The sequence below is a fragment of the Gekko japonicus genome, unplaced genomic scaffold (genome assembly GCF_001447785.1).
Source record: "Gekko japonicus isolate JY-2015 unplaced genomic scaffold, Gekko_japonicus_V1.1 scaffold5729, whole genome shotgun sequence".
In the NCBI taxonomy this organism is placed as follows: Eukaryota; Metazoa; Chordata; class Lepidosauria; order Squamata; family Gekkonidae; genus Gekko; species Gekko japonicus.
Window position 1 is genome coordinate 35379 of NW_015177195.1, and position 9358 is coordinate 44736.

Sequence of the window (9358 nt, forward strand, 5' to 3'; positions counted from 1 at the left end):
TGCAAGCCCCATTTCCTACTTCATAAGGAATTTTTCACTTCAGTGTGAGTCCCTTAAATTAAGAATCACTGCTGTAGATGTTATACTTTCATAGAAATAGGTAGCAATCTAGTAGCAGCTGGGTCCCTCTAATAGCTTTTTAAAGAAGCAGGCACACATTTAAATCCTTTAAAACAGAAGCAGCTCTTCACTAATGAAGCATCTATACATCTAATCAGAAGTCTATTAAATTCTCTATCTTGCCCTGCCAAGATAGGCATGATTCTAAATAGCACGTGGTACACATGCAAATGGTGGGCTGCGGTGGCTCAGAGGTTAAAAGGCTGAGCTGCTGACTGGAAGGTCGGTAGCTCGGCAGTTCAAGACCCTAGTGCCACATGACGGAGTGAGCTCCCATCTCTGGATCCAGCTCCTGCCAACCTAGCAGTTGGAAAGCAAGAAATTGCAAGTAGATAAATAGGTACCACTTCAGTGGGAAGGTAGCAGTGTTCCATGCACTTATGCTGGCCATATGACCATGGAAAAGTCTTTGGACAGAGTTGGCTCTTCAGCTTGGAAATGGAGATGAGCACTGCCCTCTAGAGTCAGATTCGACTGGCTTTCGAGCAAGAGAAACCTTTACCTTTATACTGAATCAGAACATTGGTCTGTCAAGGTCAGTATTGTCCACTCAGACTGACAGTGGCTCTCCAGGCAGAGGTCTTTCACATCATCTACTGTCTGGTCCTTTTAACTGGAGAAGCCAGGGATTGAACCTGGGACCTTCTGTATGTAAAGCAGGGGCTCTTCCACTGAGCCACAGCTCCCATGCAAGCGCCAGCTGAAAAATGTAGAAGGCTGATTGAGAATACTAAGGAGACACACTGGAGGGGTTCTGACTGAAGCATACATGTAAATAGTGGGTGGATCACCTATTTAGTATTCTCTCTCAGATTCATCCTTCATCCTTTCAGTGGTCAGGCATAATCTGCCCCACAGCTAGACAGACAGGTGGATAAACAGTTTTGTAAAGATCTGGGATTCAAACACAATATACATGTCTAGCTCTACATACTGAGACAGATATTGATTTTTGTGTTTATTTGATGTAGTAAAGACGTTTTAGTCCATTTTCTACTTAACGTTTCTCTTGATCTTTGCATAAATAAGGTGCAGATTACTATAATCATATTATCGCATGTATATTTTTCTCCACTGTAAAAATTAAGTACATCACTTTTCAAAAAGAATGAGGTTTTTCTATACCACCAATAATTATTCAGACCACTTATCTTAGTGTTGTGATTTTGCCTTGAAAGATTGCAATTATTGCAAATGAATGCTATATACATACTTTATTAACCCTTAGTAGGCATCAAGATGGGTATCCATGTTAGTCTGTCCATAGTGGCAGAAAAAAGCAAGAGTCTGGTAGCACCTTAAAGACTAACAAAATTTGTGACAGGATATGAGCTTTTGTGAGTCATTGCTCCACTTTAAGGTGCTACTGGACTCTTGCTCTCTTCTACTGGAAGGAGGAGGAGGAGGAGGAGGAGAAGAAGGAGAAGGAGATTTATACCCCACCCTTCACTTGGAGTCTCAGAGTGTCTTACAATCTCCTTCCCTTCCTCTCCCCACAACAGGAGGAGGGGCTGAGAGATCTCTGAGAGAACTGCTCTTGAGAGAACAACTCTGACAGAACTGTGACTGATCCAAGGTCACTCAGCTGGCTGCATGTGGAGTAGTGGGGAATCAAACCATGTTCTCTAGATTAGAGTCTGCCACTGTTAACCACTACACCAAACTGGCTCAAGCAAGTCAGCAAGACTTTTTTTTCTTTTCCATTTTTCCAAGCAGATTGCAAATATATGTTCTGCAGGTCTGAAATTTGTATTGAGTTGGGTAGTAAGTTCTCTGTAGTTGTGGAGATACAAGATAGGAATGGAAATTTGCAGGCTGGGGGCTCCTTCCTTTATAATGCACCCCACAAAGCATGAATAAAACTACTTTTTTGTTACAGGCTTTCTGTTTGTGTTCTTCATAATTTATTTAGACTCACTTGCTTTCTAATATATTTATACACCAAATGAATGTACGGGGTGAGCATCAATTGAAATAAAGAAGCAATGAAAGCCTTTTTCTGAAAGTTAGGCCTAGGGTATAAATTAGATTCATCTGTTGCTGACTGTAATATCAAAAGTTGGTTTGCACATGTAAAATGTAACATCAGAGACAGAACTTTCATGTCATCTCACACGTACTTTCTTCCACAGAAACAGTTCTACACTATTGCTCGTAATCAAGTGTAGAAAAATAAAGTGACCCATAATCAGCCTGCAGTCACTAGGGTTTATTTCAGAGAGAGAACCAAAATTAAACAAATCAGTTTGTACAAGATGAATTTGGTACCTCTGTTCTAATCTATTTCCTTGATGAGATTGAAAAAGGAGATTAAAGCGGGTAAAAGTCATTTTAACTGGTGAGTAGTGAAAGATGGAAAGCCTTTTATATGTGTACTGGTACCTTTGTTATGTATTTTCATTAAGGAGATGCCACCTCACAGATACTAACTGATCAGGGTTGCCAATGATTCATGAGTCTATGGTTTTGTATAGATATGTTTGTATTCATATACAGCAATGCGGCTAAATAAATAGCATTGAACAATCTAGATTGCTTGAGCTGATTATATATGTCTGAGATTCAGATTTCTTCCATTCCTACAGATGGTTGCCTTACTGAGTCAATAGCAACAACCTGTTGACAACGTTTAAGTGAGTGCATTGCCTCATATTTGAAGGTAAATGGAGATGGCTTCCATGTAAGTGTTCTGCAACACAAGAACTCACTCTACCAAATATAGAGCAATTTCTTGTATACAGATTGTGTTTTCAAGAATACTATCCAGATATCTTAGGGAGCAAAACTAACTACATCTACTTTGAAGTAAGTCTCATTTTATTCAATGGTGGTTGCTCACAGGAAAGTGTTTGTAGCCCCTATAGGTTACTAAGAAAACAAAAATAACACAACTTTTCCATTATTTGGGACTGTATTGTGCTACACACCTTTCATAAACATAAAATTTGGACTTAGTACATGGTGTTGGACAAAGCACATGCATTTTGCTTAAAATAACCAAGTCAGGAGGCCAAATCTTGCACGGATCAAACAGAAACAGAGGTTGAACAGAACAAAAGGTGCATAGATCTGTTAAAAACACAGTGTTGAAGTCTGATTCCTAATGATGTAAGGTTAGCTTAGTTTAAAAGTGTGAGTGACACATACTTCATATTCCCCGTCAATTGTTGTAATGTCTAAAATGTAACTTATGCACCTTTTTCCGTAGGCAGATGTCCATGCTTTTGACACATGGATAAGATTTGTTGGATCCAGTGCAAAATTCCTGCTTGTGCTAAAGCTTTTGTGCAGGCAGAAACACAAGAAAAAGACTGTGGTAGCCATTTGTGTGAGATCCAACTTATGGTATCCCCTCTTGCATTTTCACTCATGCAAGATACTGTCCAACCAATTTCTGGGCACTACAATACATACAGAGGTGTTGCACAAAGTCTTGCACAAGTGGAACTGTTCTAAGTCAATTTATGTTTCTACTTGTGCATCACTGGATCCACTGGGTGGATCATAGATGTGAAAATTCTGTTTGAGACAATGCAGTGTTTCTGTTGTTCTGCCTGGGGCAAGTCTCAGAAACAGAAATCAAAACACCCTTGCAGGATCATATTAAAGGTCTACTATTTGGCACTCAATGTACAGCAATGGCAAGCAAGATGCCTCTGGGAATAGATGTATTTATTTATTTAGGATGGTTCTATGTTGCCTCTTCAGAATCTTGCTTGAGGCGGCTCATAATTTAAAAGGAAGTGACAATATAAAAACAAGCCATCGGACATAAAGAGCATTAAATTATCCATAAAACAGAAGACCATTTTAAAAAGATATGGAGACAAAACTCCTAATTAAAAGGCTAAGTAAGAAAGAAGTGCTTTGGCCTGGCAACGAAAGGAAAGGAAAATAGGCCCCTGGCAAGCCTCAAGGGGGAGGACATTCCAGAGGTGAGATGCCACCATAGAAAATAGGTGTCCCACCAAAAGCACAGGTCCTTCACCTCCCCCCCCCCGCTTCAGTGCTGTAACCAATGGCTCCCTGTGGCAAGGGGAACCTTCTGAGTGAAGAAGCCTTCTTCACTGTGGTGGTGGTGGTGGAAAGTGTCATCAAGTTGTAGCCTGTAAGGTTTTCAAAGCAAGAGACTTCAGAGGTGGTTTACCATTGCCTGTCTCTGTATCAGACACCTGGTATTCCATCTAAACACTGACCAGGGCCAACCCTTCTCATCTTTCGAGAGCTGATGAGATCAGGCTAGGCTGGGCAACTGAACACAGCACTAATCCTCTGTGGGTTTTGAGCCTCTAACTAGCAGAAGCTGGACACCCATGATTATGAGTTATTATTGGGAAGGGAAAAGCATGCTGTTTTGAATTCTAGAATCCAATTCTGAGAAGATCACTGGATGCCAGAATAAATGCCCCACAATTCAGGGCTTAGCCACTGCTATGCACAGTTCCAGGAACCCTAATTATACCTTCCATCAAACAAGCCACCTAGTTTACAAAATAGCAGGTATTAATTTGCAGGCTACTATTAATAGTCTGCATTGGCCAGCAGCAGAAATATTGTCCATTAAAATAATTTATGTCAATTAGCCTGTCAGTTTCACAGTAAGAATTTATCAGATTTTTTTAATGGGACCTTTTTAATTGACACTAATGAGAAGGGTATTTATTTGTAGAATTTTTATATACCATGCTGCTGTTGGCATAAAGAGTTTATAGAGTCCTTCCACCCCATACCAGTATTAGGGAGTGGGGGAGGGGCTTCCTCTGACTTACTAACAACTTTAAGGATCTATCCAGTGTCCAGTGGCTTGAGATGTTAATTAAATGTGCCCTTTAATGCTATATTTTTACATCAAGGAGCAGTCTCAGTAATCAGGGCTGGTCCCTGCCCAAGATCGGATGCTATTAATTCCAAAGCTCATTCACATGGAAAGTTCCTTGAATAAGAAAACAGAAGCAGATAGATTTGGAGGTGAAAAATGGAGGGGGGTTTCTTATGAGAAACTCAGAGAAATAAGAAGGAAAGACAATAATGTGTGGGAGAGGAAAGGGTTTAGAGTAAAATAGTACTGCCAAAAACTGGGGGATACTGAAAAAGAAAGGAGAGCCATGCTCATCAAGACTGCATAATGGGTTCCAGCTTTTCAGGCTTTACTAATCACTTCTTAGATTAAGGAACTTTGGCCATAATCAGACAGCTTTACGTTGGAAGTTTATTATTTATTGCTTCAGAACTTGAAATATTTATATCCTTGCTGCATCTGATGCAATAATAGTGACTTTCCCCCCTCTTTCATAGTTTAATAACAGAAATCACAAAACATTATGAGAGAACATACTTTCATTTTATATGATGGACAGCTTCAATTTTGGCTATATATTCTAACTAATGCACTGAAAATTTCAACACAGGAATCAATTATCTTTGTTCAGGTATCTGCATTGTAAAGGGGGGGGGGAGAAAGAGTTTAAGCCGAATACAATCCCACTTTCTATGGGTTGGAGCCAGTGAAAATGCTTGTGCAAGAAGTAGGTGGAACAGATCTTCCCCTGCCTTCCCTTCCCCCAAATAACCTGCAGTTATTTCAAAAATCTTCTTTGAGGATCAGGAGAACCTTCCAAACAAAATACACCATGGTACAGGGTGGCCAACAAAGGGAATTGGTAAAATTGCCTCCTTCACTGACACAAACTGCCAATGGAAGAGGGAGAAGGAGGTGGTTCTCTGTTGGTGCCATGCTCATACTGTGGTGCATTTTGTTTGTGGTGCTCTTCTGGTCTTCAGGGAGGACTTTGGAGGGCAAACACCAGGAGGCTTAAGAAAGGGGAAGGTCAGGTAAGATCCATTCTGCCCTCTTTTTCTTAAAGTTCTTCTGCTGGATCCAGCCCTATATATTGGAACAGCATCCCTTACATTACCATCAGTAGATTTTTTTCTTTCTCTTTTTAATGAGGATCTTTTCATAAACAAGTGTACATCTTAGGCTGATTTCCAATATTTTATTATTCACAGAAGCAAAATGGTATTGGTATGAAACGCCTTGCTGAAGAAAGAGGCTAGAAAAATTAATGTAGGTTAGCTGATGTATCCCTTGGGGCAAAACAAATAGAAATTGCCAGAGCTGGGTTGGGCCACACAATGGTCAAGTCTCCACTTTCTCTTTTGCAGAGAGAAAGTAAAAGTATGTATCCCAAATCTCTGTCTCATACACTAAGCTGTAGCTCTAAATAGCAAAGAGGTAATAAGGTTGCTATGTTGCTGTCATGCTGAACACATTCCACATTTTCTCTAGCTATGCATAGGTATGGAGGGAAGGCAGCATGATATAGTCAGATCTTGTAAGCTAAGTGGGGTCAGTATTTGGAAGGAACACACCAACAAGGAAGACTCTGCAGAGGAAGGCAATGGCACAGAATGAAGAATCGGTGAATTCACAGATGGCTTCCACATGGGTTATTTGCCTGAGTTCAATGCTTTTTGAAAGTGTTTTGCCCCCTGCTTCCCACAGCATTGTGGTGTACTTGTGCATTTCTGGGGCTTGCCCCAGCTTTTCTCTGAGCTTTCTCAAACCTGCTGTGCTCCAAAGTTTTGGGAAAGATTGCCGCAAAGCCTGGATGGCTGCTGTGTGGGTGGGAAAATTTTGATTTTCCAGCCCACGTGGAAGCCATTTTCCCTGACCCTGTCACATGAGGGGAGGAGTGTGGCCACTGCTGAGACACTGAGCCAGGAAATTGTGGGGGAACTTGCTATGTGAAAGCCCCATTGTTGCTACATATCTAGCTGTGCCAGCAATGAGGAAACCACAAAGTCCCATCCCCATGTGGAAGACACCACAGATAACCTTCTGAAGCATAAGCCTGGAGTCTAGTACTGTTCCATCATAACGGATGGGGCTGGTCTGATGGGAGTTAAAGGAAGAATTCTGACTTTGGTTTCACATAAAAAGAAGACTTAGGGAACTGATTTTTGAACAGGAAAGCTTCAGGGAATAGAACTGAAAAAATGGCTAAGAAATGATAAAGAAAGAGATGGATCAAGATACCGCCTGACTTAAAAAGAAATGGCATGAAAATCCTAGAGCAAGACAAAAAGAACAGACAGATTATGGCTTCATGAGAAGTCCCAGAGCAAGACAAAAGGATTAAACTGTTTTTAAGGTTATTCCATCTCCCTACTTAACTCACAATCATGGAGGGAGTAGTTTTTAGACCTAGGAAGAGAGGATTGCATTTATTTCTCATATTATTTTTCCTTTGTTCTGGTGGTGTTAATTTTCACACATCTATATCCTTTCTCTTTTTTATAACCAATGACTTTAATTACAAGTAAAGATTTTTTTTAAATGACAATGAGCTGTTTGTAACCACATAAAAAGCTAACTTGGCACATTCTTGTCAAGGAACTGTGAGACTTCTGCGTGGATCTCAATTACACTAACAGGTAGGATTCCCAAGAATTACTCTTCATCTGGAATAATCTTGAATAGGACAGGCCAGAGTTCTTAATTTTTTAAAAAATGACTATTAGATAAAAAAGGAGATTAGATCCCAGAACACTGAACAGACATACTTCTAAATCCTTCCAGTGGTGAAGCTGGTGACAGAAGGAATATTATTTGATTGGGGTGTCGGGTGGACCAAAGGTGGAGAGGTAAATTCTAATGGTTTTGGACCTGGACCAGCTGGGTAGCCTGAGTATCCCCCCTTGGTAAACCAAGGGACCCTCAGAGCCTGTTCTGCAACAGCAAAAAGACAATCCAACACAGCAAATCTCTCTCTAGATGAGTAGGCATCTGAGTCCCAGGCTCCCTGATTCATGGCTCTCTATCATCATGGCCCCCAACACAGGAGGAAGATTAAGGAAGCGCTAATACATCTGCTATTGCTAAACATCCCTTTGAATTTAAAATGAAGCTGAACTGGAAAAGGAAATGAGCTTGTCCATAAGAAGGCTAAACACCATTTGACAATGCTAAAATAGATAAAATACAGTGTGAGTGTTCAGAGGACGTTGGTCTTTCCTGTAAATCTTAATAAGGATTTATGGCAGGCATATGATAGAATCCACCTATTCATCTTAATCACTAATAGCTGCACTTTAGAAAATTGAGGATTTTAAGCATAAACAGGTAGTGGAAACTCATTTTTCACACAATGAGTCAATAGAACATCACCAGTGGGGGGGTCAGGATTAAGCCCCTTGAGTACAGGCACAGCTGCTACACCAGCATGACAGACTATCATGTCTCCAAAAGAGCTTTTAGTTTCTTCTAGAACAATGATCTAGGAGCTAGAAAACAATAACAGGATAGACCAGAACAGATGGGAATGATTTGTGGGAGTCCTCTGGGTAAAGAAGGCTGCAATCTTATGCACACTTATTCAGAATTTAAGTTCTGCCAACTAAAGGAGGATTTAATTCTGCATAACTATAGTAGAACATACTTTCAATTATTTGGCAGACAGGTATAGGTGTAATAAGCAGCAGTGCTTGCGGTATCCTTAACAAAGTGATGTGCATTTCATGTAAAAGATTATGTATACTTTTGTCCTACATTTACAGCAATATGTCACTCTTCTCTACATACTCAGGTCCCATCTGTGAACAAATGTGCATTTGTACGTGCATATGGATGAAGAAAGATGCTTGGCTTATTCACAACAGCAAATATGGTTCAGAGCCTTTTGCTCATAAACAGCCATGCACAGATGCATTTGTACAGACAGATAGTGCTATTGGAGAAAGCAATGAACTCAAAGACCTAGTTCCAGATTTGTGAACTCACTTAAATTGGTCATCTTCTGCAAAATGGAAAAAGACAGCCAGTGTGGTATAGCAGTTAGAATGGTGAACTAGGATTTGGAACACACAGATTCAGTTTCCCACTCTGCTATAAAACTTATTGAGTCAACTTGGAACAAACTCACTCTCTCCTTAGGCTTACTGATAGGCCTGAAGAAAAAAATGTCCCTTTAACAGAGGCTTAATGTGTGGAAATAGGCAGCTGAAACATTTCATGGCATGCAAGTAAATGACAGCATCTTGTAAATAATACCCCATTATGTCTATATTAAAGGGATGGGACTTTTTCCCCTCTAAGCAGTTAGCAACCCTGTTATAATCCCAAAGGCAGCTCCAGATTGGAAGCCATGCTTTTGGGTCACCTTTATGATTCCTCAGGATTGACACTGTCTGAGATGGCACAAGAGACTACATTGGAGTTCAGGGACTAGCCTTGCAG

At 40.4% G+C, this 9358-nt stretch overlaps 1 non-coding gene across 1 annotated transcript; it reads right to left on the reverse strand.

Annotated features, from left to right (window-relative positions):
- Positions 1-734: 734 nt before the first annotated feature.
- On the reverse strand, positions 735-806 carry TRNAV-UAC. The gene has a single exon. It is a non-coding gene; the product is annotated as a tRNA-Val (tRNA).
- Positions 807-9358: the final 8552 nt, after the last annotated feature.